We start from the raw sequence: 26,832 nt of genomic DNA, 5'->3' as shown, positions 1-26,832 counted from the left end.
GATTAGAGTTACAAGTTGAGTTTTTATACAGGGACTTGCTCCAATCCTGATGGTTGTTCATTTAGCACATGTTCTTCAACCAATAGCAATGCTGAGGAATCATATATGAAGCAGAAATAAATAATAATAAAAACCTGGCTTAAACTTGGGGATCAAAATATTGGGTTCTTCCATAGAGTCCATTAGATGTTTGCTGAATGTAGACGGTGTCAAGCTGGAAGACCTTGAAGCAATTAAAAAGAGCTGGTTGTGTCCTATTACAAAAAACTATTGGGTCAACTTCCCTCTCAGCTCTATAATTTAGATATTGCAAGGATCACTAATTCTTTTACCCATACAATTTTCTTGCAGGCAAAAGGATCTGCTGCAGGATGGGGTAACTGCTTATGAATTCAGGGATACCGTCTTCTCAATGAAGGATGACAAAGCCTCTAGTCCATATGGGTTTTCTGCACTTCTATAAAAATCCTGGCCCATTGTTAAGGAGGATGTCACTATGTTGTGAATTGGGATAATTTAATGAATATAAAAGATAGTCAATTCAAGATGACCAATCTCCTGAACTTAAGAGAGGAAATAGACATGTTTGGTTAATTTTCTGCTTTCTCATTAATGCATTTAATGTACACAAATAGCCAGTGTGAGATAACCTCATCAACAAATCCTAAAACATGAGAACTAATCCTATCCTAAAACATAGGAATCAATTTGAATACAAGCAAATAACAATACTAATCTACTACTACCTTATTAAGATAAAGATCTATCAATAAGTCTAAATTTAAATACTTCAAATTCAAATAACAATTTATCCTGAATATCATCTTGGGTCATAACACACTAATGCTGTATTATCCTTCTTCAACACAGGGAGGCTGCTCAAAGAGGTTAATTCAAGTTCAACTATAATTACTTTGGTGCCTAACGTTCCAAATCCTTCAAAATGGGGACTTTAGGCCTATATCTTGCTGCAACCTAATATACAAGTGCGCTACTAAGATTCTTGCTAATAGACTTAGACCATGCCTTGCTAATATGATTAGAAATAACCAGACAACATTCATTCCTAATAGCTGCACTGCAGAAAACATTATTCTTGCTCAGGAATTGGTGAAAAACTATCACAGACAGGGGGGTATTCCAAGATGCCTTACAAAGGTGAATCTCATGAACGCATATGAATATATGATTCCATCCATTTGAACCCTGCATTGTTTAGCTGCCATTGGAGTACCTAAGAATTTTGTGGCATAAATTAAAGAATTCATCTCATCTCCCTCATTCTCAATAGCAATCAATTGAAGTCTAGTGGGTTTCTTTAACAGGGATAAGGGTCTCGCTATATTCCTTTGGAGAGGTACTGATGGTCTTGTTCAGGGTGAAAAAGCAGCTTGGGATGCTGTTTGTTGTCCTAAAAGGGAAAGTAGTCATGTCCATAAAAGGGCTGTTTGTTGTCCTAAAAAGGAAAGTGGTCATGTCCTTAAAAGGGTGGAGGAATGGGATAAGGCAGCCATTATGAAATTCATATGGCTTCTCTTCACCCAAGTTGAATCCTTAAGAGTTGCATAAGTCAAGTTGCAGATTCTTAAGGGCCAAAGCTTCTGGTGTGTTAGGAGCTTCCATGACTGCTCTTGGGGTGGAGTGGAGGAAAGTTTTAATGCTCAGGACCTATTTAGGCCTCTCTAGGACAAGTTTGGTCATACAATGGTCTATGAAGCTGCCAGCACTGTGAATGCCAAATTAGCTAGTGTCATGAATGGTAGAAAATTAAACTGGAGTCCTGTTAGGTCAAAAAACCTAGTTACTATCCTACACAAGTGGCCTATGATCAAATTTGGGGATAATGATAAGGCTTGGTGGATTCCTTCCAGAATAGCGTCCTTCATTGTTGTTAGTTCTTGGGATTAAATTAGGCAGGATTATCCTCAAGTAGAATGGTGGAAAGTTATTTGGTTTCCTAAAGCTATACCAAGACTAGCTTTCATCTCATGGTTGGCAACGAAGGACAGGCTGAATATCAGAGAAAGATTGAAAAATGGGGTATTGGCAGGTACATGCCATGTGTCCTTTACAGGGCAGCTGTGGAGAATAGAGACCATCTATTCTCCGAGTGTTCCTTTTCCAAAAGGTCATGGAGGAAAATTAAATTCATGTTGTCAGGAATCCATTGCTGATGATTGGGATTCCAAATGTTGCTTCATTGAGATAAGATTGTGGTAAACTAGGACTCAGTGCAGCAACCCTTCATTGCTGCACCCATACAAATGCTGTTATATTCCAAGGATTGGTTAGATCTGAGGAACATATGGGGAAGAAGTCAAAAAACAGGTTAGACCTCGAATTGAGGGTGGAAAAACCTATGCTGATTCCAGATTTAATAGGGAAACAAGCTATAGATGGGGATTTGCAGAAGCTACCCGCAAGCATCAAGCCCCTACAAGATAAAGAATGTGCTGAGTCTCTGCTATGGTTTAGCTGGTTGCTGGAATGTTGTTACAGAAATTTGCTGTGGCCCCCTTGGCTTAGTATATTTTGTTGTATCTCTGGTAGACAGATTGTTGGCCTGAGTAAGCTGGATTTATATTCTTTGCAGGCTGTTGCTGCATAAATGGGCTTTTGTTGTATTTCCTTAGCTTCTGGTTTGTTTTGTTTATGTGTTTCTATGTGTAGTTGCATTGCCTCCATGGTGAGGATGTTGTTAGTTTCAGGTTTTTGGCTTTGGCCTGTGTGTTGGTTTTGTAATCCTTTTTGTATGTTGGTGCTGGTTTCCCAGAATGTTGGCAATAAAAATTACTTGATAATCGGCAAAAAAAAAAACCTGTAAAATGAGCTCTAAAATTGATCTAATTGATCCATGCATGTGCTACTTTTTGTTTTTTAATGAATCTTGTGCTACTTGTTACTAACTCTAACTTTGACTTATTGGCCTTGATACATGAATTAACCCTAATCTGAGCTTCCCATTCAAGTTAAAAATTCCTAACATGTGCATTTAACTATCAAGAAGCAGTTATAGGACAAAGGAAAAAAAAAGATGGCAAGACATATTGGCACTTTGGTCCAGGAATTAAGTGTCGTTTGAAGGCCTTAAAGTGCCGTTCAACACTTGACCTTCTGTACCAAAGGGTCAATCAAGGTCAGAACCTCCCAGTTTCGCCTATTTTTGAGTTCCTCTGTTTCTCAAGTCAGCAAGAAGGTGGATTCCAGTTTGAGTTCTTTTCTGTTTCCATCCCTATTATGACTTTTGAAAGTGTTTCAAATGATAAAATGACAAAATGATTCTGGAATATGTTTGGTCCCTAGAGGTGCCCCTTAAGATCCAAAATTTTGCTTGGTACGCTAGTTCGGGAATCCTTCAAACAAGGACCAAGGCTTTCAAAAATTGGGAGTCTCCTTGTCTTGAGAACTTCCTCAAAGCTGGGTGGAAACTATGGAATCGTAGGAATAAAGTTCATATGGGGGCTGATATGTCATTGCCTAACATCACAGCTTCTAGTGCTGCCTAGTTAGCCATGTCATCCATTGAACAGAACTAGCAGGAGATTCACTTCAATCCAGATCTAGTTAAGTGGTAACCTCCTGATACAAGCTGTTTTAAGCTAAATATTGCTGGTTTCAGCTTCTGAGATGGGACTGGAGGTGTGGGAGCCATGATTCATGATAGTGCAGGTGACGTGTTTGCTGCATTGTCTGGGGGAGTTTGTGATTCCTAGTTGATTAAAAAATTGTGTATTACTACTCTTTCATGCGTGATGTAATGGAGCCATGTCACAGGATTTAGTTGAGTGATTGTGGAATGTGAAGACACTGGGCAGATTAATGCACTTACAAATGTAGCAAGCTTTTTCTTTGTTTGATAAATAATGAAGTTTTATTAATGGCAAAGAATAGAGTCATAGGAGTATACAACTAGGGACCATACAATCAATCACTCAGACTACATAAATCTATCAAATCACTAACCGAACATATGGAATGATTATGCAAAACTAACATCCAATCCAATAAAGTTCTAAAGAAAAATCATTTTAAATCAGGCAAACTTCTCTCTGAATCCTCCAACGTAGCAAGCTATTTTGTTGAAGAGAAACTATTGCTAGATGATCTTAGGCAACACGTGTTAGGCCTTGAATGTATTTCTTTCCAACCTGAGAGCCTAGCAAAGTTTTCTCAGCAAACAGAAGAGCCTCAAATGTGGCTTGAGGATTGTCTTTCCTTCTTGCTCCCCATTCCTTATTGAATTCAATATCTTTACACAATGGTATCTAACATTCATGTGCTGAAAAACTAGGACCCACTTCCTAAAAACCCAACACAACAAGTCAACAACTACCAAAAAGAGACTAGGAACCCAGTTTCCAGAATTTCACACTTTTCTTGGCATGTTATTGCCACCTAAAACAAAATAGCTTTTGACACCTTCAAAACAAAATTTACACATAACTGAATATCCCAATACTTTACAAGAAAGAGCTTTATCCTAACACAAAAACTATGATAACTTTTCAATAAACGTTATGAAATACCCAGATCAGAAAATTAGAAATATAAAATATGTTATGGTATAGAAAATTACTTGCCATCAGCAATCGCGGTTTCTGATTTCCTCTTCAAGCTCTGTTGTGGTTGGGGTGGGTGGTCCCATCTTCACCTTCGCTTCAGGAAAACTCTCCGACTGTGAAACCACGGTTCATGGTTGTATCGCCAAAGGACCAAACCATATGGCTGTAGTTTATGCCGCGTTTTAGACACAACTTTCAAGGAAGTTTTCATTTCGAACTACGGGCGCGCTTGTTAGTTGTTACAAACTTACAATAGAAACACGTGCCTGACCACTTCCTGTTACAATATGATTTGATTCTCAACTCTGCTTTGTCTTTCCTTTGTTGCTCTTTTGTTTGGGCCCGTAGGTCTTGTAATGTTGCAGCCCATACTGCTGCAAAATTAGCTTTAACTCTAGCTGCACCTTTATGTTTCAATAAGGAGAATCTACCTGAGGTTATCCTCTCTGCTTGTGTGGTAGAATCCTCCAATGTAGTTTCTTCTATTTCTGTTGAATGATATTGATGCTTAGCAAAAAAAAAAAAAAAAGATTTAATTTAACATTTTTTTTTAAGAGACGAGTATATCTACACCTCGTCGAATATCAAATTATTCTCTTAAGTGTACAACTGTACATACAGTAAGTTATTACATGGAGAATTTCATTGGGTGGCCTCAAGATGCTGGTAATAAATTTTGAATCTAAAATCTCAAACTTTATTATTTAATTTTTTACATTGAAACTACACAATCCCTTTAAAATGTAGCGTATTTCTATAGAACCCATGGATATATTATGGTGACTTTTAAAATGTAGCTTATTTCTATAGAACCCATGGATAAATTATGGTGACTTTTGGAATATGTTAAACATATTAGGTTTTATGTGCAATTTTGTGTTTTGGTTAATTGATGATTTCTTTGTTTGGATTGAAAAGGATTCTTGTTTCGTTGAACAAGCTTTTTTCCATAATGTAATTTCTTTTTCTAGTGTTTAATGAAGTTTCTAGTATTTCCATAAATAAAGAAAACAATGGGGTCTTTAAGTAAAATTGTTAAGTGTAATATGGAAGGAATATAAGGGCTAAGTGGTAAACCAACAAATAAGTTCTCTTATTCCGTTCTTGAACCACCTCGCTCTCTTTCCGTCAAGAATAAAACACCATACCAATGAAGGTCAAATTTGGTTTCAATGGGTTGGGGAGCAACCGCAGCAGAGGGTGTAAAATTTCTGTCTACTTTGCAAAAAAAAAAAAAAACTTTTTTCTATTTTACACACCAACTTTTACAAAACACCCACATCGGTTTATCTATTCTAAATATTTATTCAATAAAATATTCATTCTTTTACATTTTTTTATTATTTCCTTCAATGATGCAAAAGAGAGAGTGAGGTGAAGGAGAGAGAAACAAATAGTAAAATATTAAATGTAAAGTTATAATAACCGTGCATATACTGTAACACTTTTGTATATATGCACAATTTTGCAAGCACTGATATGAGTGTTTTTTAGTTAAAATGTGTAAAATTAACCACTTTTTGTATTTTGTACAATTTTGCAACCTTTGATGCAGTTGCTCTAGGTAAGAAAATAACTTTATTTCTTTTAAGTAGGCCTAGTGGTATCGTTTTTACTATGGCTGAATGGGAAATTTTGGTGATTTAAGATTCGGTTAACTGAATTTTTATTTGGGCTTTGGTTATGTTGAAAGTAACAATTTTGAGATTTAGGATTTTGATTTTGTACAGGTATGAATTTGGGGAATGAAGGGCTGACTTTTTAAGAGTATTTTGATGATTTTTCTGTTTTTGATGTTTATAGTTGGAATGGTTTTGTCATGCCTGAATTTGGGGGTTTTTTTCCTAATTTGTTGTTATATGCGTTTGCCAAAAATTCTAGTGCCTGAATTGAAGGCTTTGGGGTTGGTTTTTGACATATCTAGTATTTGCATATTGAATTTCGTATTCAAATAAGACCATTTCACCATACTTTGTGAATTTACAGGAAAACTATTTAATATTGTCAACAGAAAAATTTGTATGCATGTGATAGTTAAAAATCTATCGTAAATTCCATAGATTGAATTGGGAAGCCTGAGATTATTAGAACGAAAGCTAAGACATGTAGCTTTATTTTGAATCAAGTTTCAATGCATGCATGTGGTTTAATATTAAGATCATAATGATTTTTATATTATGATCTTAAATCTATCAGGACAGATTTGAGTTTACTAAATTACATGAGTTTTAATAAATTCTGTAGAAGTTATTTTGAGCTGGAATATTCAGAGTACGTTTTAGACTAGTAAGATTACATCCTTGTAAAATTTCAAGTTATTTTGATAACTCTAAGTGGGTCAAATTCATTTCATAAGAGGGCTGGTCTGCAGACAATCAGCTAAACAGTAACTTTAAAATATTGGAACTTTATTGAATTTGTTCTTTAATTAGGTTTATTGGATTGGGTTGTATTTTGGGATGAGCATTTATTGGCATGTATTCTACTTGGTTGAATTTTATTGTGCCTTGATCTTGTCATTTAGTACACAATGGAAAGGCATAAGCCTTACTACCCCTATTTATGATAGTTTTTGATTTCATGGATGATGTATTGATGTGTGACATTGCTTTGTTAAATTCTTGTTCTTTGAAGTAGTGCATTAAAGGGTTTGATGTATGCAATTTGTATTTGGGAACCTCCTTGAGGTGGGTTAGGAATCCTTTGTACGTTGTGAGTGCTTAAGCTTGGAAGTTTTATGTTCGATTTCTCTTGGATCAATGAACTAAGAATGTTAACCATGGGTTTAGGTGTTGTGAGTACTCAGGTTGGGGCTCTTTCAATTTAGGTTCTCATCACTGCTACTATGAGGTGAGGGAATTTAATTTTTTATTTTTTAAAATAATTGGAATGTCATGACACTATTTGAAAAGTTTATATTTTATTAAAATGTTTTAACATGAACACTATGTGCATAGTTATGTTTATGCCATTAAACTAGTGGAGATATGATATTATATTTAGTTTGCGTTTGGCTCCAAATTAAAAGGTCAGCTTATTTTACCATTCAGCTTATATTACTATTTAGCTTATTTTTGCTATTATTCATGGGTCCCACTATACTTTTTGATATTATTTATGGGTCACACTGTACTATTTTGGCTAACTTTTACATTATTTACAATACTTTCAGCAAAAAAATTTCAGTTTTAACAAAATCAACGAATTCCAAACAAACCCTTAAACTTTATAAAAAATGATGGGTTTTGATAAGCAAGATTGTTTTTATGGTTTTATAGTCAAGTGATAGAGAGGTGTTATAGCCACAATATTTTCATAACAAATCATAGGTACGTAGTTATTTGTTATTTATTCAAATTTGAACCTAGTACTAAGATTACCTTTTTTGCCCCAATAATAACAACCTAACACTTAGGTTTTTTGTGAAAATATTATGGACATAGCATTTCTCCAAGTGATATGGTATGTTTTGAATTTCTCCAGTAGGGTATCGATATTGGCTTTCCATGGAATGTGGCTTAGGCTAAATTGTGAGATGAATAAAGTAGCTTGTCTTTGTTTCGTCCTAACCAAATTGGGTGGATGTTGATCATCCCCACTATCAATAAAAGAATCATAACAAGGCCTTGTAAAAAACAATGAGGGGTGCACGAGGTGTTACGCAAACCCCTAAAAGGAAGAGGGGCCAAGGCCAGCTATCATTGATGATATGAGCATGTATGTACCTAGGAATGCCCTACATGGTGGGGATTTTGTTGGATGCCTGGCAAAAGAGGGCTAGATGCCTCACACTTTACAAGCTGACTAGAAAAATTGACCAAAGTAATATTATGAGTAATTTTGTTTTATGATATGATAAAGTAAATTATTAATATTTAATTACCAATAATATGTTTTAAAGAGATGAGGAAACAAGTTATATGATGTTAAATCATGGAAGTATGATTAAGATGTTATGTTCATGAAGTTAAGAAGTCTTCAAGAACAAAGTTTTCTCATTAGTTGTTAAAAAGTTCTTATAAGACACTTTAAAGTTGTTCTAAGGAAATATGTTTTCTTGATGAAATGAGATGTATTTTCTAAGGAAAGCGTTTTCTTTATGTGCCAAGGTATATTTTTAAAGAAAGTATGCAAGTTTTTTTTCAAAGCTATGTAAAGATTTGTTTATAAAGTTCATGAAAAATTATTTGTGCATGCTCCAAGAATTTTATCTTGAAGAATATCCACGTATTAGGAAATGTCTTGGCAATGGCTAGTCGGCTTACATGCATTTGTGCATTCTTTCTAAAATCTCATGCCACCTAACCCCCTTACTGGATTTTCAGCTCACCCCCTTTTTAAAAACCTTCCTGTGAGTAGGTTTTATGCAATGGGAGAGCAACAAAAGCCTTAGTTGAGTTATGTAGGAACTGAGCTTTATTTTGTTAGTTATCACTTTATACGCTAGTATTTTTAAGCTTATTTTTGTAAAAAGTTTGTATTTTTAAATCAGTAGTTGGAAGTTAGAAGTTTTGACATAATCAAAAATTTTATCATGTGACCTTGAGATAAATCTATAAGGAAAAGGTTTTTATGCAATCTGGGTTGCAGGAATTTTTATGCTACCCACTACAAGTATGTGGTGGTTAAAAAAACCATCCACATGTACTTATAGTCACATGACATTTTTAATGAGTAACCTTGCTCCATTTATAATTGATGGTTTTTGTTATGACTTTGAGAAAAATATTATATGTTCTGTTTATTAAGTAGCAAAAAGAAATAATTTGTTCACTGGTTTAGTTTGGTCTGTGTTAATATCAAGTTTAGACTTGTTATTAACATGTCAGTCATGGTTGCAATTCTGGAATTTGAGTTTGGTTCATGACACTAATAGGATTTGGTATATTCTTTTACTTTGTACTTCTATTCTACCATAGTGAATTCCACTACCAAAAGGGTTTTCCTGTCAAGATATTCCCTTCATAACCATATTGATGTGTCTCACTTTTCTGCTTCTATTTCTATGTTGAGTATGGTTGTGCACTTTATTCACTGAATTGGAACTTAATTGGCAATGTAATCAAGTTGGCGTAACATTGAGTTGTAGGGAATTAAACTGAATTCCCAACCTGTGAGAAACAAAAAATAAAGAAAATGCACGCTAAAGAAAAACAATCACACGCACAAGACAATATTTACGTGGTTCAGCAATTTGCCTACATCCACGGAGTTGTAGGAATTTCACTATTATCAGGGAAGAATACAGAATACTAAAATTGCGGCTACAATATTTTTTTTTCTCACCCTCAAGAATGCGGCAACAACAACCTACAATCTTAAAAACCCTAATCACAGCAAAGTTGATTTGTGGAGCCTAGTTTTTTGTTTGATCCGGTTCGACGATCCGACCCGACTCAAATAATATTGCGTGGTTTTTAATGGGAGATTTACTGAGGCTTGTCCATGGAGCGGAGGCTTGGGCCGTAAATCTCCCATTAAAAACCACGCAATATTATTCGAGTCGGGTCGAATCGATTCGAGCCTCCGCTCCATGGACAAGCCTCAGTAAATCTTCCATTAAAAACCACGCAATATTATTCAAGTCGGGTCGAATCGTCAAATCTGATCAAACAAAAAACTAGGCTCCACAAAGCCCAACATGAATGACACCAATCAATTGGGAAATTTAGGATATACGTCATGGTTGCTTAAAGATTGTTTAATAATTTCTTGGCCATGGAAGATTACAAGGTAAAACCTACCAAATCTTTTGTTAGGTTTTTCCTTTTGTTGGCATATTCTGTGTCAAAATTTTCTTGTAATTATCATTCAAATACTTTGTATTTTGGTTTTAGTAGGTTGATTTGTAATTCGGTTGAAGTTCAAGTACTGAAAATTGAAGTTTTTGCCAGGAGAACTTCGATTGAGTGAAATTGGATCTTGGTCCTACGAGTTTGAAACATATCTGGCATTTTAAATTCAGTTGAAGACATTTTTGCCTAACTTTTGGTCGATCGAAACGGTCAGAACAGCAGAGAAATCAAGTACGAACTTCTCTATTGTTTTAGCAATTATAGGTCTCATTTCCTATAAAAATAAAGCATAATTAACATCTACAAGTTGACAAAAACCTAGCAAATTATGAGAGCCAAACACTTAGCCTTTCTCTCTAGTTTCTCTCTCTCACCATAGTCAAATACTTGAGAGGAGATCAATTCCTTCTCACCCATCACTACCTTTGTTCCTTTGTGTAATGAGGGTTGTCTGAAGCTTGGGAATCATTGGATCCACTGCATATTCAACAAAGGAGACTTAGAGATTGCAATTGGAGCTCAATTGTGGATCTGACAGCTAGATTAAAGAAAAGACTTGGTAAGGTAAGTTGATAGTACGAGCTTGGACGACGTGAGTATATGGACAACACTAGGCTTGGAGGGTTTTGTGCGTATCTTGTACTACAACTATTCATTAGAGTGGACCATTTTGGTAATTGTGCTGCAGAGAGTTTTTTCCACCCATTTTTTGGGTTTTCCTCATCAATAACATATCTAGTGTTACTTTTGCCTCTTTGGTATTGTGAATTTAATTTTTGTGGTTTTTACATTTCATTGGCTCTAATATTTTTGTCCATGTAATTGTTGGTATCCATATCAATTGGTTAATCACGTAAACTTGGTGTTAATTGATAAATTAGCCTTAATTGATTAAGTCATAATTAAAATTTGGGGTCTAAATCAATACCTTGGGCCCCAACCACCGATATCACTTATCCTAACTAATTAAATGAGTCATATGCATTGTACATGACAAAATATGTCATATTTCTATTGCTGGTGGGAATCAAACTTTGTCCTTAGGTAATTTCTCATCTTTCAAGTGTCTTTAATCAACTAATGAATTACGATTTCAAGATTTTGGCTTCTAATAGAACCTTGTGTATCTTTCCTGTCCATTTGGGTTGCACTTATTAAGCTTATTATTTATTTTTCCTACTTTTTTCAAGTTTCATGTGAGTTATTTACTTATTTTATTTAACTTTTGCTTCTTTTTTCTTTTTTTTTACCATTTTTGGGTTCCATGTGAGTTGCGTAGTTTTTTATTTATTTAACATTTAATTTTTATTTACAATACTTTCAAAAAAAGGTTTTTGGCAAAAAGTTAAATAAGTTGTTCCTAAACGAATGCCTCATGTTTGTTTAATGTGTAATAAATCTTTGAGAATTTTCTATAAAAATAAAATAAAAAATCTTTTAAAATCCAATGATTTTTGTTTCTTAAGGTTAAATTTCCTTTTGACATCATAAGAAATAGTCGCCCTCAAAATCTTGGTATTACTCGATCTTTTTTGGAAGAAATTCCTTCCTTGGGATTTGGGAACACATTCTCGAGTATGAATTCTACCTTTTTCATTTTCCTCTCACAATTTGAACATTTTCTGCGAATCACATGAAAGAAAATATCTCGTAATCAAAGACCCAAGAAGATGTTAAAAAAGTGTTTTAGCTATGTTACTCTTTTCATCTTTTATGATAAAGACAGTACAGGCTGTCTTGACGAGTATTTCATTTGGTTTGCTAAATCAGCTAGAAACATTACAAAGAGTCAATAACCAGGGGAAAGCGATCCAGTGTTTCTCATAATCATAAAAGTTGCCTTTACATAATATTTCGAAAGCATATTATTATGATAAATTACTCATTGTTCCTATTCTTATATTAAAAAAAAATACTTTCCTTAAAAAAATTATATTAAAAAATACTAATTATTTCAAAATTTTAAGTTTTTAAAATATGTTCATTTCTTAAAGATCATAAGTTTTTAAGACATGATGGATATAATCATTTAATTATAGTCTCACATAGAGATGAGATTTTTAATTTTTTCTGTTAAAAAAATTGTTTCTTAATAAAAGAAGAGTTTAATTAGATCTCAAGGTAAAAAGCACATTACTGATCATGTCCTTTAAGAGATAAGTGATGGAGCATTGAATCATTGACCAATATCTCTCTCTCTCTCTCGGATTAAATAGTGGGTATCCCCATCAATACTGGGCCAACCTCTTCTTGGAATTTCCAAAAAGGAGCAACCTCCCTTTGTGGGACAATTAGAATGACGGAGTGAGAGAGAGAGATTATTCAGAGGTTTTACGCACTGTCAAGCTTAGAGTTTAGACTTTTTTGAGCCCTTTGAGAGTGGTAGAGGCTGATGAGAGAGAGAGAGAATGAATCCAATATAAAAGGATTAACCCAAACTCACTTTAGCCTTACAAAAAGATACATGTATGATCCATCCATACAACACATTACTTAAGCTGATTAACAAAACTCTTATATATATATATATATATATATATATCATCTGCTAGTGCCTATTTCCCTTACCTCACTCTGAATTATATAGGCTAGGGGATGGAGGAGTTGCCCAGATGACTCTTCTGTGGTGTGCCTAGCAATGGATCAGTAGTGTTGTTGTGACTCAACCTTGTTGGAGCTGGAGCTGGGGTGTGGGTGTTTGGATTGGGTGGGGGGACATAAGAAGCCTTATGCAGCATAGAGAGAATATGCGGTGGCTCCACTTGTATGTGAGGGTGGTCACAGGACCACCCTCACTTGCCAATTTTTTTTTTTTTTTTTAATACTTAGCAATATATATATAATTAGTTTAAATTAATATGTTAAGTGACCGCCCTGACTTAAAAAAAAATGTATATATATATATATATATATATATATTTACTTACAAAGAAAATATTATATATTATGTTAACTTATTTTGACTACCCTAATAAAAATGTTAAACAACATGACATAAGAATTACAAAAATTTGAGTTCAACAAAAATAATAATAGTAATGTTACATCCACAACATTTTCACAATAAATCTTATGTAGTAAGCTGTTACTAATTCTAATTTGAACTCAATATTGACATGTTTTACCCATCAATAACAACTTGTTGCATAAGATTTATTATGAAATTGTTGTGGTCACTTAATTATTCTTATATCAGCATGTTCAATTTCCACTTTATCTCTTATTAATCTTTTTTTTTTCTTCTCTCTTTGCTAGTACAAAATATTGTAATATTTTATGTATTTGCATTTTTTTTTGTGACGTTGATATATTCAAGTTGTCTCTTTATTAAATTTTGTTTAATTTAAATTTTTTTTAGTAACCATCCTAAAATAATTCCTAGAAACACTATTAGAATAAGGGTTCTTGAATTGGGGGTAGATGGTGGCACTTGAACACAAGGAGGAGCCCAGTTTGTTCCACTGGGCGAAGATGAGACATGAGGAGTGTTGGCACTAGTGGTGGAGGATTCTTCATCGGATTTTGTTGATCTTCTTCATGAAGGATCCTTTTGGATTGAGATTAGGTACAATACTTTACTTGATGCAATTGGTATGGATGGTTGAGATTTAAAGTTGCAAAAAGCAATTTTAAATCTCAACCATTAAATATAAAAAAATGAGGAAAAGTAAAAGAGTAAAAAAAAATTGTGAAGAACTTCGGTAAATTACTCGTTGCAATTGCCTCCTAACTTCATAAGCAGGCATGCTCATCATCAGGAAAAGCATCATCGTGGCTGCGCAGCTTTATTATTATTATTTTTTTGACAAAAAAGCGTTGGCTTTAACGGGCACCGATAAGAGCATCCACATCCGGATCTCATATCTCATCTTATTTTACCATCCCAAAAACCTACTTTATCAATTATACCATACCATTTTACAATACACTCAACATCTCAACTTTTGTTTTCCTATTTTACTCATTAAAATAATATTTCTACACAATAAAATAATATATCCAATAATTACCATCATTTACAATAAAACACATTATTTATTCTTTCTCTCTCTTTATTTTTGTTCAACAACCACAATCACCACCACCGACACACTACACACACCTGACACCACCACCACCACCACCGCCACCACCACCAGCAACCCATAATCTACCGTCAACACCAAAAAAAAAAAAAAAAAAAAAAAAACCACGCCGCCACCCACTGACCCAAAACCCACTCCGACGGAGCCACAAACACCCACCCCACCGTCGGCCCACCAGCCACAACTACTTCCACCACCTCCACCGTCGGCCCACTAGCCACAACCACAAACCCCAGTAGCTAACAAAAAAAAAAAAAACACAATCCAACAGCAACACAGCACAGCCAAATCAAAATCCAAAATCAATATCAATATCCAAAATCAAACCCATCTGTTCTCACCAAACCCAAACCCATCTGTTCTCACCGACAGCAATGGCAAGAGAGAGATGGTCGTCCGTCGCCGTCTGAATTCATCCCAAACCCGTCATCATCATCATCATCATCATCATCATCTTCGACCCAAACGCCAAACACCACCCAAACGCCACCCAAATTCGACCCAAACGTCGGAAATCCACGACCTCCACGCCTCCACCACAGCTTTTCGTATCGAGCCTCCACTACATTGCCTCCATTCCGTTGAAGAAGAGAGGGCAGGAAGAAGAGAAAGCAGAAAGAAAGAGAGAGAAGGAAGAGAGAGAAAAGAAAGAGAAAAAATGAGAGAGGAGAGAGAAAATACCCTGTTAAAATGAGAGAGGAGAGAGAAATCAGAGTATTAAATTTTTTTTTTTTTACACCATTTAGCTACAGTACCATCTTACATTTGAGATGGTACTATAGCTAAATCTCAAAAAAATTTTGGCATATGCGATATGGCCTTCCCATTGTTGAGCAGTTTTGGGGCTTAAATGCCAAATGTTCCTAACATTTGACATATACAAACCCCATTGCTGATGCTCTAAGGTGCCTGTTAACAACAGCTTCTTTACTTTTTGTTGTACAGTTTTTTTGTCCTCTTTTGTAATTTTTTACAACTTTATATTATTTTTAGGTCGTGTTAACGGGCACCTAATACCCAGCTTTTTTGTGGTCTTTTACACAGTTTTACATGTCTTTTTACCAGATATGGGTCAGCTTTATAGGAAAAATGAACAAAGAGACCAAAATACCCTTTTTCACGTCTCTCACCAACTCAAGCCTAGTCAAGTGTCTCACACAGGAAAATTTGAAAACTCATGCATCTTTCGCAGGAAAACAACACCAAACATCTTACAAAAAAGAAAAAACTGAAATCACAATCCTCTCATAGGAAACAACCAACATAAAAAAATATTAAAAAAAAAAAAAAAAACTATAATCACAATCCTCATGAAACAACAATGTATCAGTAGATCCAAAAAAAAAAACCATCTCACAAGAAACAATTAACATCAATACATCCAAAAAAAACATCAGTAAATCCAAAAAAAAAAAACCCCATAAGAACATATGGGAGAACATAAATTTTTTTTTAGGGAGACGAACTGGGTCGATGGAGGGGAAATCAAGGAGGAGACGAACTGAGTTAGAAAAGAAAGCTGTGAAAAAAAAGAAAGCTGTGAAAAAAAAAAATAGAAGACAAGGAAGTTGAGCCAAGAGTTTCATATGGGAGAACATAAAAATTTTAAAAGATGAGAAAGGAGAAGCAGAAAGAAGGAGAAGCAAAAAGGATGAGAGAAGATAAGTATAAGGGTGATAGGATACGTGTGGTTGAGAAAAAAAGGAGAAGTAAAAGTAAATAAATTAACGTAAAAGGTGGCTGGGATATGTGTCTATCATGGAAAGAATTTTACAAAATAAAAATTATAAATTGCATTACAATACAACAAATTACCACAAAATTTTCACAACAATTGAGTTGTCAAATCTTTTATGCATTATTTTAAATTGGCATGTATGTTAAGACCATATAGAACATGTAATCCGTTAGTTAGATTTTCAAAATATGAATTCAGTAATAAGTTATTGGGTAGTGTAACATTTTTTAGAATTACATCAGGTATAACTCGAATACAACCCTATATTTCTTAATTCGATGTGAATTTTGTCAAATCTACTGTTAGATTACATTGTTTTCGTATATTTTTCATGCTTTCAAAATTTCAAGGTGATCAAAGATTAATAGTTATGTCATCAATCAATTGTCTAGATTCAAGTTTTAGTGGTTTAAAATAATGTATAAAAGATGAGTTTATTGATCAAATGATAAATTACATCCAATTGGCATTCATGTTAAGACCATATAGAACATGTAATCCAACTGTTGGATTTTCAAAATATAAATTTAGTAATAAGTTATTGGATAGTGTAACATTTTTTAAAGTTACGTCAGGTGTAACTCGAATCTAACCTTATATTTCTTAATTTGAAGTGAATTTTGTCAAATTTACCGTTAGATTTTATTTTTTTTCGTATATTTTTCATGCTTACAAAATTTCAAGGTGATCAAAGATTAATAGTCATGTCATCAATTAATTGTCTTGATTCAAGTTTTAGTGGTTTAAAATAATGTACAAAAGATGAGTTTATAGATCAAATGGTAAATTACATCCGATTGGCATGAAAATTGGCATGCATGTTAAGACCATATAGAACATGTAATCCAACTGTTAGATTTTCAAAATATAAATTTAGTAATAATTTATTGGGTAGTGTAACATTTTTTAGAGTTACGTCAGGTTTAACTCGAATCCAACCCTATATTTCTTAATTCGATGTGAATTTTGTCAAATCTACTATTAGATTACATTGTTTTCGTATATTTTTTATGCTTAAAAAATTTCAAGGTAATCAAAGATTAATGGTTATGTCATCAATCAATTGCCTAGATTCAAGTTTTAGTGGTTTAAAATAATGCATAAAAGATGAATTTATTGATCAAATGGTAAATTACATCCGATTGGCATGAAAATTGGCATTCATGTTAAGACCATATAGAACATGTAATCCAACGGTTGGATTTTCAAAATATAAATTTAGTAATAAGTTATTGGGTAGTGTAACGTTTTTTAGAGTTACGTCAGGTGTAACTCGAATCCAACCTTATGTTTCTTAATTCGATGTGAATTTTGTCAAATCTACCGTTAGATTACATTGTTTTCGTATATCTTTCATGCTTATAAAATTTCAAGGTGATCAAAGATTAATGGTTATATCATCAATCAATTGTATACTTTCCGATTTTCCAGTTGTTGTCATTCCACCAAAAAAGTGCCCACGAAGGTAACATGGTACCCAAAAGTGCTTGATTTGATATAAACCAATTACATGTTTGTTAGAGAGCATGTCATATTTTGTCATAACTTGAAGCCACTGATTGTCAAAATCTTCACATGATTCTAACTTGTATAACTTATAGAAGTCCATGCACCAATTTGAATATTGATTATGAAGAATTGATGTAAACCAACAGCTAAATTTAGTGGTAATATGCCATTTACAAAAGGCATGCTTTGTAACCAGTAATTCTTTTGATATTGCCTCTGTAATCCCTGGATCTTGATCTGTCAAAATTGCCTTGGGTTGATTCCTCATTAAGCATGCAAAAGTCTGCTAATCAAATACAAATTTACTAATGCATGAAAATATTTCAAAGGATATACGTAATTATTCTACTAATTAATCAAATAAAATTTAAAAAATAATTGTACAAATTTATAAGACAAAGAATGTACTTTCATTAGCCATCGAAAGACACTTGTTATTTCATTTCAAAGAAGTGCACAACCAAAGAGAATTGTCTTTCCATGATTATTGACAACAACAAAAATACCAAAAGGCATATCATAAGCATTCACCTTATAAGTAGTATAAAAAACAACCACATCTCCATATTTTTGGTACCAATCAAAACAATGAGTAGGTGACCAAAAAATATGTTCCAATCTATTTTCTTCATCGGTTGTAAATGCACATTGGAATCTAAAGTTCTCTTCTTTAGCAACTTTGCAAAATTGTAGAAGATCCATGGCATCATTGTTTGCATTCTTCCTTCTCATTTTCACATAAAGATTATGAATATCCCTTTGAAAAAATGGAAGTTGTCCATATTTCAAATGCCTCTCAAGTTCCATAATACGCATTACCTCTCTAATTGAAAGTTCAGCTTCTTTCAATAAGAAAATGCGTTTTTCATCATCTATAGTGATAACTCGATTGGCTGGAAGAAATCGCACTTTCGAAGGGGAGAACAAATCATGATTGTGGTCTACAACAAACTTATTGACATGTCATTCTCGAGGAAAAATATCAAATGACTTTCGCAAAATGATACTTAAATGAGCATTATATCCACATTTTAAAGACTTCCTATTTCTTTGCTCCTTAGATGGATCCACTATTTTTAGTGGTTGTTTACCTTGTCGATGACAAAAGAAATCACATCTTACTATTTCTCCTTTTTTTTTCTCAGTACGACCTTTTCGAATTGTAAAACCATATCGATTTGCATAATTTTTATAGAAAATGAAAGCTTCTTCTTCACCAACAAAAGGCTCAAACTCATTTTCTATTAAATTTATATCTTCATGTTCTTCAATAACTCCCATTTTATCTATTGGACATTCATTCCAATCAATTATTCCATCATTTGGAAGCTCATTTAATTCAACACAATTCTTTGAAACACTTCCATGAACCCCACTTGCAATCAAATCATCATCAACTTGTGCTATATTAAAACAAAAATTAAAAAAAAAAAAAATCAACATCATATAATGTGATATATGAATTATATATTACAAATAAAATGAAAATAATAATACCTTCTTGAGATAATTTATTTAAGTCAAAACAATCCATTGAAACAAATTGATGAGCCTCACTTGCATCTACATTGTCATCCATTGGTGCTATATTAAAATAAGAGTTTAAAATATAAACGTTATATTCTATGATAAATGAAATGTAAATTTATAAATAAAATAAAATTATTTTGGAGTAAAGGAGCGACTCTCACTTGCAACTACATTTCTATCCATTGATGTTATAATACATGTATTAGAAATAAAAATTAACATCATATTAATTTTGGTGCTATATAAAAAACAAGAGTTTAAAAATATTCTATGATAAATGAAATGTAAATCACAAATAAAATAAAATTATAATACCTTCATGAAGTGATTCATTTAAGTCAAAACAATCTTTTGCAACTACATTCCCATCTATTAGTGCTACAATATACATGTATCAAAAATAAAAATTAACAACATATTAATTTTAACCTACTTTTCAAAAATAACTATGAATCAAATAAAATACAATAGTTGTACATTGTTTAATTATTCCTCAATCTTTTATTGACATTTCTTCATCTCTTCTTCTCTTTGATATTGGTAAAAGAGAAGAAATTTAGTTTGATATTGGTAAAGTGAAAGAAAGTGGATGGTAAAAAATTGCTAAAGTGAAAGAAAGTAGATGGTAAAATATTAGTAAAATAAGATTTGGTAGGAAATAAAAAGTGAAATAGAGAGAAATGTGTTAAGAGGGCAATTTTGTCCAAATAAAAAAAAGAACCCTCAGCAGTGCCAGCGGTGTCCTATATTAGGAGGGCAAATTTGTCCAAATTTTCCTTACAATGTCATGTCATGTTTTTTCACTCATTTACTCAATTTTATTTATTTATGTGAGACCCAAGAAAGAGAACCTTAACAAAACACCCCATTTGTACGGGTACTTCATTACTGAAAACGGAATGCAACCATGATTACAAAATCCGATTTGCTACTTTATGTCCTTTTCAAAATCAATGGTTTGAAAATCGGACGTCTTGTTTGAGGGTGGACCCCATATGAGTTTTGAACACATATTCAAACTGCATCTGGTCCAATAGAATAGTCAATAAACGGGAGCTCAACCAACAGGAAATGTTCATGACATTTCGAAGGAGGCGTGGAATTTTGCCTTAATTAACGGGTTAAATTCAATTAATGAATATAACAAAAATTGCGCATTCAAAATTGCTCTTACTGATAAATATAAATATTTACTTATACATTTGTTTATTAGTCAAAATTCATATAATTTGTTAAAATTAGTTAAAACTATAAATCTATATCACATCTAATAAGTTTGTAAGGACGCGATTTGCGGCGGACCGTAACAGTGTTGGGTTCGTACGTAAAAAGACTCAAATAATATCATTTGTAAAGCGTGAGTTTGAAAGGCTAGGCCTTGGACGCCAGGCGGTGGGTTTTTCGTGGTATTCATTCGTGGCTAGGTTGTCTTCACCCCTGGAATCTTTCTCCTGGAGGTGGGCTGAGAGGCTCTGGTTTTTGGTCATTTTTCCCAGCCTCTTCTTTAGGTTACTTATTTTTCCTTTTATATTTGCCTGCGTTCATTGTCCTTCGTTCACGTATAGGGTCAACCTTTTCAAGACTGATACTTGTCCCATCAGCCTATACCCAAAGTCGTTGGGGGTGGTTGTAAAAGCCAAAGAATGCGGCTCTGTCAGGTTCAGAGTATTGAACGGCAGTAAGGACAGCTTTCCCTGGATATTTTAGATTTTTCTTCCTAGTTTTAGCCTTATCCCGCTTTTACCCCTCTTTCTGGTGAAACTTTGGGTCTGCCGAGGACAGAACTGTCCTCGGCTGAATCTCAAGGCTATCCTGCCGAGCTTGGACCATAGCCTTTCCTCGGCTTGGGCCTCTGGCCCTCTCACGGGTAAATGGGCCCAGCCCATAAATTATTTGGGCCCCACAAAGTTAATATCTAGTAAAATAGACACTGAGCTGCTTCTACTCTAGTCGGCACGTTTTCTTGTAAGAGAAGTATATGAATGCACAACTTTTGAATTAAAAAAAATTATTAATTGATTTAATTTCCTAATTTTTTTTAGTTTGGTTCAAATTTCACTTTGCCGTTTTGATGGCCTTTCCAACCTCCACTATCAGTGTCATTAGAAAAGCTTTGGACGCATGGTTTCTAAACAAGACCCATAGAAGCTGCACATGTGATCTTTAAAATCCTAAACCTTTTTTTTTTTTTTTTTTTTGAGGAAGTTTAAAATCCTAAACTTGATTCGTCTTTATCATTTAATATCTTGCTAATTTAAATCTAATTTAGATTTCTAGTCCATGCGTTGGCAGTGGAAGTTGGAAATTTCTTAGAAGGTCCATTGTTTACAAATGCCCCCAACATGTATCTTTATTTACGAAATAGCCAAACTTGCTTTTTCTTAATAATTAATCCAATCACTTTATTAGGATTTTTTTTCTAAAACTCCATATCGAATTATAGCCATTAAAAACACTTAATAATAGTAGTAGTAGTAATAATAATAATAATAATAACAATAACAAAAACTAATAAGTAATACATTTTTAATAATGATTATTGTAAGGACACGATTCTTTGGCGGCCCAATAAGGATGTTGGGCTCGCGCATGAAAGATCTCTCACAATATGATTTGTAGAGAGTGGACTTGAAAAACTAGCCGTTGGTCACGGGGCGATGCTCCGGTCTTGATTTTAGAGGAATTCATATAGCAAGAGGAGTTGGGTTTGAATATTTAAGCTATGCAGGGTCGCATCTTATGGGGTTGGACTCCTCGGACTTGATCTGAGGGTCCTTAAGGTCTTACCCCGGTTACCCGACAGTGGGTTTTTCTGTGATGTGCCGGTGTTCTCCTGATATTTTCCCCCATGGAGTCTTTGTTTTTTGGAGGTGGAATGGGGTTTCCCCTTAGATTTACTTACTTTCTTCTTTTATACTCGTTTGCGTTAACTGTCCTTCGTCCACGTGTAGGGTCAACCTTTACAAGACTGATATTTGTCCCATCAGTCTAATCCCAGAATTGTTGGGGATGATTGATAAAGCTGAAGAATAAGGCTCTGCTAGGTGCAGAGTCTTATCTGGGAAGGGTCATAAGGGTAACTTTTCCAAGATATTTTAGGTCTCCTTTCAAGTTTAGTCCTATACCAGTTTTACCCCTTTATTCCGGTGGGATTTTGGATCTGCCGAGGACTGAACTGTCCTCGGCTGTATTCCAAAACAGTCTTGTGCTCTATGTTATCGGGCTTGGGCCATAGCTCTCCTCGGCTTGGGCCTTCGGACTCTCCACGAGCAAATGGGCCTGACCTATAGATTATTGGGCCCCACAATAGCCCCTCAAAACCCGGCTGTCCAACCTCTCGGTTGGAAAGGGGGGTTTTGGCAATGCCGAGCCTTTATTACTGCTCCTTTAATATAGCCCTCCATTAATGCTGACGGTTTCTCCACTTGCCCAGAAGATATATCGGCTTACAAGGCGCTCCCTTTAATTTGCTCGTGACTCGCTCCTGCCGTTTGGCTGTCCAATACGCGCCTTTAATGACATTCCATTTACGAGACTTATTTACGTCCGACGGCTCATCTGATGAGGTGGGGAAGTGGAACGGACACATCTTTATTCTTCAGATTCTTTTGGAAACCTGAATGAATTAAATACCTTCCGTTTTGCCCTTCCTATAAGAAGGCAAGTAGGAAGCCATCACTTTTGTGCAGACACCCCTCCATCTTTCTGAGATCTGAAACCCTTATCCTTCCTTAGTGTTCACTTAACCCAATTGTTATACACCCAATCAGAATACGTTTACCATAACGAGTGATGAAGGAACCATACCCCTCCTCAAAGCACCGTGTTCTAATAAAGCTCGAAATGGCTCGGTCAGTGCAAGGGTGGCGGAGACTTAAGATTCGTCCCACCTTCCCTTCAGCCAAAATCCGAAGCAGGGACTCATCACGTCCAACTTTCGGCGTGACTGAGTCGAGAACTCCCATCATCATAACCAACCGCTCTCTTATGAGCTCACCTAATATGGCCCCAGCGTGTTAGGAGTCAGGACCGAGGCAGGGACTAAGTGTCTCTGCTTCTTCCTCTCTTCGTTCACTGGTGGCCCTCTCCGCTTCTCTTTCTTAGTCTTCCCAGCACCAGATCCATTCTGGTGCTTTCTCTTCTCCCTCTTTTGCTCCTTTTTTTTCTTTTCATCTTTTCTCTCTTCTTCTCCTCCTTCTTTACTCATGTCCTCCATCTTCCTCATTGATTTCTTCCTTACTATTTCCTTCTCCTTCATCTTTTTCCAAAGAAGGTTCTTATCGTAATATGAGCAGTATTGAGGCAGAGATTGGAGAGACTTTGAAGACGAGTTTAAAAGACGCCTGACTGTTTACTTATCTGTATTGCGGATGTTATCGTTGCTTAGGCAGTTCACATTTTGTATAGGCTTGTTTGAGCCCCTCTTTGTACGTTGTAATAATTTTTCGTATTAATAAGAATTTTTGTTATTTTATTTCGCATGTTCTGTCTCTATGCTTTTTTTTTTTTTTTTTTTTTTAAAATTTGCAAATGCTGCTCAGCACAATAATATAGCATTTGAATCAATGATAACTAAAGCCAAAACACTGGCTAATAAAAAGATGTCACCATAACTTTAATAGAATTGTTTGACATGACAATGCGTACCTGTAAATAGCGATACTTGCCCGAAACAAAGCCGAGATTAGAACTAGATGTTCTTCGTGGTGTAGGAAGTAATTATTCGAAGGCATATCACCCGCAAAAATGAACAGCCCCCTTAGGCTGCCGAATAGCGGAGCGTCCCGCCATCATCCTAACACTCTTATTGGCCTTAACATTTTACAGTATTTGGGTCGAGGACTTTCCCTATCCGAGCAGTTGGTTTCCCCATAGGCTTGAGTCCGAGGACCATGCAAGGCCTTGGTACTGTCCAACACTTGTAATTTTTTTTTTTTTTTTTTTTACTTGGTTTCCCCATAGGCTTGAGTCCGAGGACCATGCAAGGCCTTGGTTCTGTCCAAAACTTATAATTTTTATTTTTTGTACTTGGTTTCCCCATAGGCTTGAGTCCGAGGACCATGCAAGGCCTTGGTTCTGTCCAAAACTTGTAAGGTTTATTTTTTGTACTTGGTTTCCCCATAGGCTTGAGTCCGAGGACCATGCAAGGCCTTGGTTCTGTCCAAAACTTGTAAGGTTTACTTTTTGTACTTGGTTTCCCCATAGGCTTGAGTCCGAGGACCATGCAAGGCCTTGGTTCTGTCCAAAACTTATAATTTTTATTTTTTGTACTTGGTTTCCCCATAGGCTTGAGTCCGAGGACCATGCAAGGCCTTGGTTCTGTCCAAAACTTGTAATTTTTATTTTTTGTACTTGGTTTCCCCATAGGCTTGAGTCCAGGACCATGCAAGGACTTGGTTCTGTCCAAAACTTGTAAGGTTTACTTTTTGTACTTGGTTTTCCCATAGGCTTGAGTCCGAGGACCATGCAAGGCCTTGGTTCTGTCCAAAACTTGTAAGGTTTACTTTTTGTACTTGGTTTCCCCATAGGCTTGAGTCCGAGGACCATGCAAGGTCTTGGTTCTGTCCTTGGGCCCCTATGCTGAACGGGCCTGGGCCGCGAATTTACTGGGCCCACAAATTAGGGGGCATTTCCGTAGTCTTAGGTCACGCGGTACTTTTTGGCGTCCCAGTGTTCGAGGTGCGCCTTCACGAGGCTCCTTTAATCTCAGGGTTGCAGACGGCATTGGAAATCGAGCCGGATACGTTTTGTCTGTAGCGTTCCTTGGGACGCTGCGTGAATTAAATGCCACCACCTTATCTTTTAAATAAATAGGAGAGAAAGTTGCTTTACTTTCGCACAAATCCTTCAGTCTCCTCTCCTAATACATCATGTTTGAGGCGAGGGTTGGGGTAAAGGAACTCTCTCCGCCACAAAGGCGCCGTGTCCTCCTAAGACTCCAGATAGTGAGGTACGGGCAAAGGAGGTATAAATTCAAGAGAATATTCCAGTTTGACAGAGGGGAAAGGGTGTTTCTCCCTCTTTTAGTCAAAATCCGAAGCAGGTTCTATTCATGCCAGAATTTTGGTGTGTCAGAAGAAAGATTCTCCGCCCCCAGCGCCTCTGCCTTGTCGCAGGCAAATTTTTGGTGAAGGCTCCTCAGCTTTCGGCTCCCTGCATCTTTCCCTCAGAGGTGTGAGGCTTAAGTCGGGTTCTTTTGCTGCCTGAGTTATGGGCGTGCAAAAGCATTGAGGAGGAATAAGGTCTCGTGGCAGTAGCCAACTTCTCCTCTGTGCTACCTCCTCGGCTTTATCTTCACTCTCTTGTATTTTTCTTTACTTACGTAGTTAGCTTCAATGTAAGCTTGTTTCAGCTTCTCATTGTACACTGTACTGTTCCTTTGTCTTAATAAAATATGTGTCTATTTCTTTATACATACTTTTCTTCTCCGTAACAACTACTTTGTGCATGAATATTAAATGTAAGCTTGCCCTTAATGATATTCCGGGCAGAAAAATGCCTTAACACAGATTCCTACTGGTTTAAACTCACAAATATTATCAAGTATAACAATGGTAATCCTCAATAAATTAAACTCTTGGAACTAACCGGGATAGTCGTTGAGTGCTGCGCGATGCATGCTAGACCAATGTCCGAGAGGGTAGCCGAGTAGCGAGGGACTTTGATTGTGCTTTAGGGTAATATATTGCACCGTATCGCGTCAGTCCCTTTGGCGCTGCAGATCCAAAGGCAGACTTGAGAATCCTCGCTATTTAGGAACTAACCCAATTGTTAATGGAGAGTTTTCCTCGAATAAATCCTAAAGTGCATGTAATGTAGTTTTTCCTTACAAGTAGTTGTTTTTCCCAAAGGCTTGAGTCCGAGGACCATGCAAGACCTTGGTTCTGTCCAAAACTTGCGATTTGATTGATTTTTTATGTACTTGGTTTCCTCATAGGCTTGAGTCCGAGGACCATGCAACGCCTTGGTTCTGTCCAGAACTTATGATTTTTTATATGTACTTGGTTTCCCCATAGGCTTGAGTCCGAGGACCATGCAACGCCTTGATTCTGTCCAGAACTTATGATTTTTTATATGTACTTGGTTTCCCCATAGGCTTGAGTCCGAGGACCATGCAAGGCCTTGGTTCTGTCCAAAACTTATGAGCTTTTCTTTTTTGTACTTGGTTTCCCCATAGGCTTGAGTCCGAGGACCATGCAAGGCCTTGGTTCTGTCCAAAACTTATGAGCTTTCTTTTTTGTACTTGGTTTCCCCATAGGCTTGAGTCCGAGGACCATGCAAGGCCTTGGTTCTGTCCAAAACTTATGAGCTTTCTTTTTTGTACTTGGTTTCCCCATAGGCTTGAGTCCGAGGACCATGCAAGGCCTTGGTTCTGTCCAAAACTTATGAGCTTTTCTTTTTTGTACTTGGTTTCCCCATAGGCTTGAGTCCGAGGACCATGCAAGGCCTTGGTTCTGTCCAAAACTTATTAGCTTTCTTTTTTGTACTTGGTTTCCCCATAGGCTTGAGTCCGAGGACCATGCAAGGCCTTGATTCTGTCCAAAACTTATGAGCTTTCTTTTTTGTACTTGGTTTCCCCATAGGCTTGAGTCCGAGGACCATGCAAGACCTTG

At 35.6% G+C, this 26,832-nt stretch overlaps 1 protein-coding gene across 1 annotated transcript in view; it reads right to left on the bottom strand.

Annotated features, from left to right (window-relative positions):
- Positions 1-26,832, bottom strand: part of LOC115952215 (kinesin-like protein KIN-14L) — a 43,383-nt gene that overhangs the window by 2,932 nt on the left and 13,619 nt on the right. The window contains exon 2 of the mRNA XM_031069294.1: positions 4,577-4,839. The gene's annotated coding sequence lies outside the window, so the exon portion shown is untranslated. The remainder of the gene's footprint in view (positions 1-4,576; positions 4,840-26,832) is intronic.

This window comes from Quercus lobata, chromosome 7 (assembly GCF_001633185.2).
Source record: "Quercus lobata isolate SW786 chromosome 7, ValleyOak3.0 Primary Assembly, whole genome shotgun sequence".
Taxonomy (NCBI): domain Eukaryota; kingdom Viridiplantae; phylum Streptophyta; class Magnoliopsida; order Fagales; family Fagaceae; genus Quercus; species Quercus lobata.
This window is presented reverse-complemented; position numbering and strand designations above follow the sequence as displayed.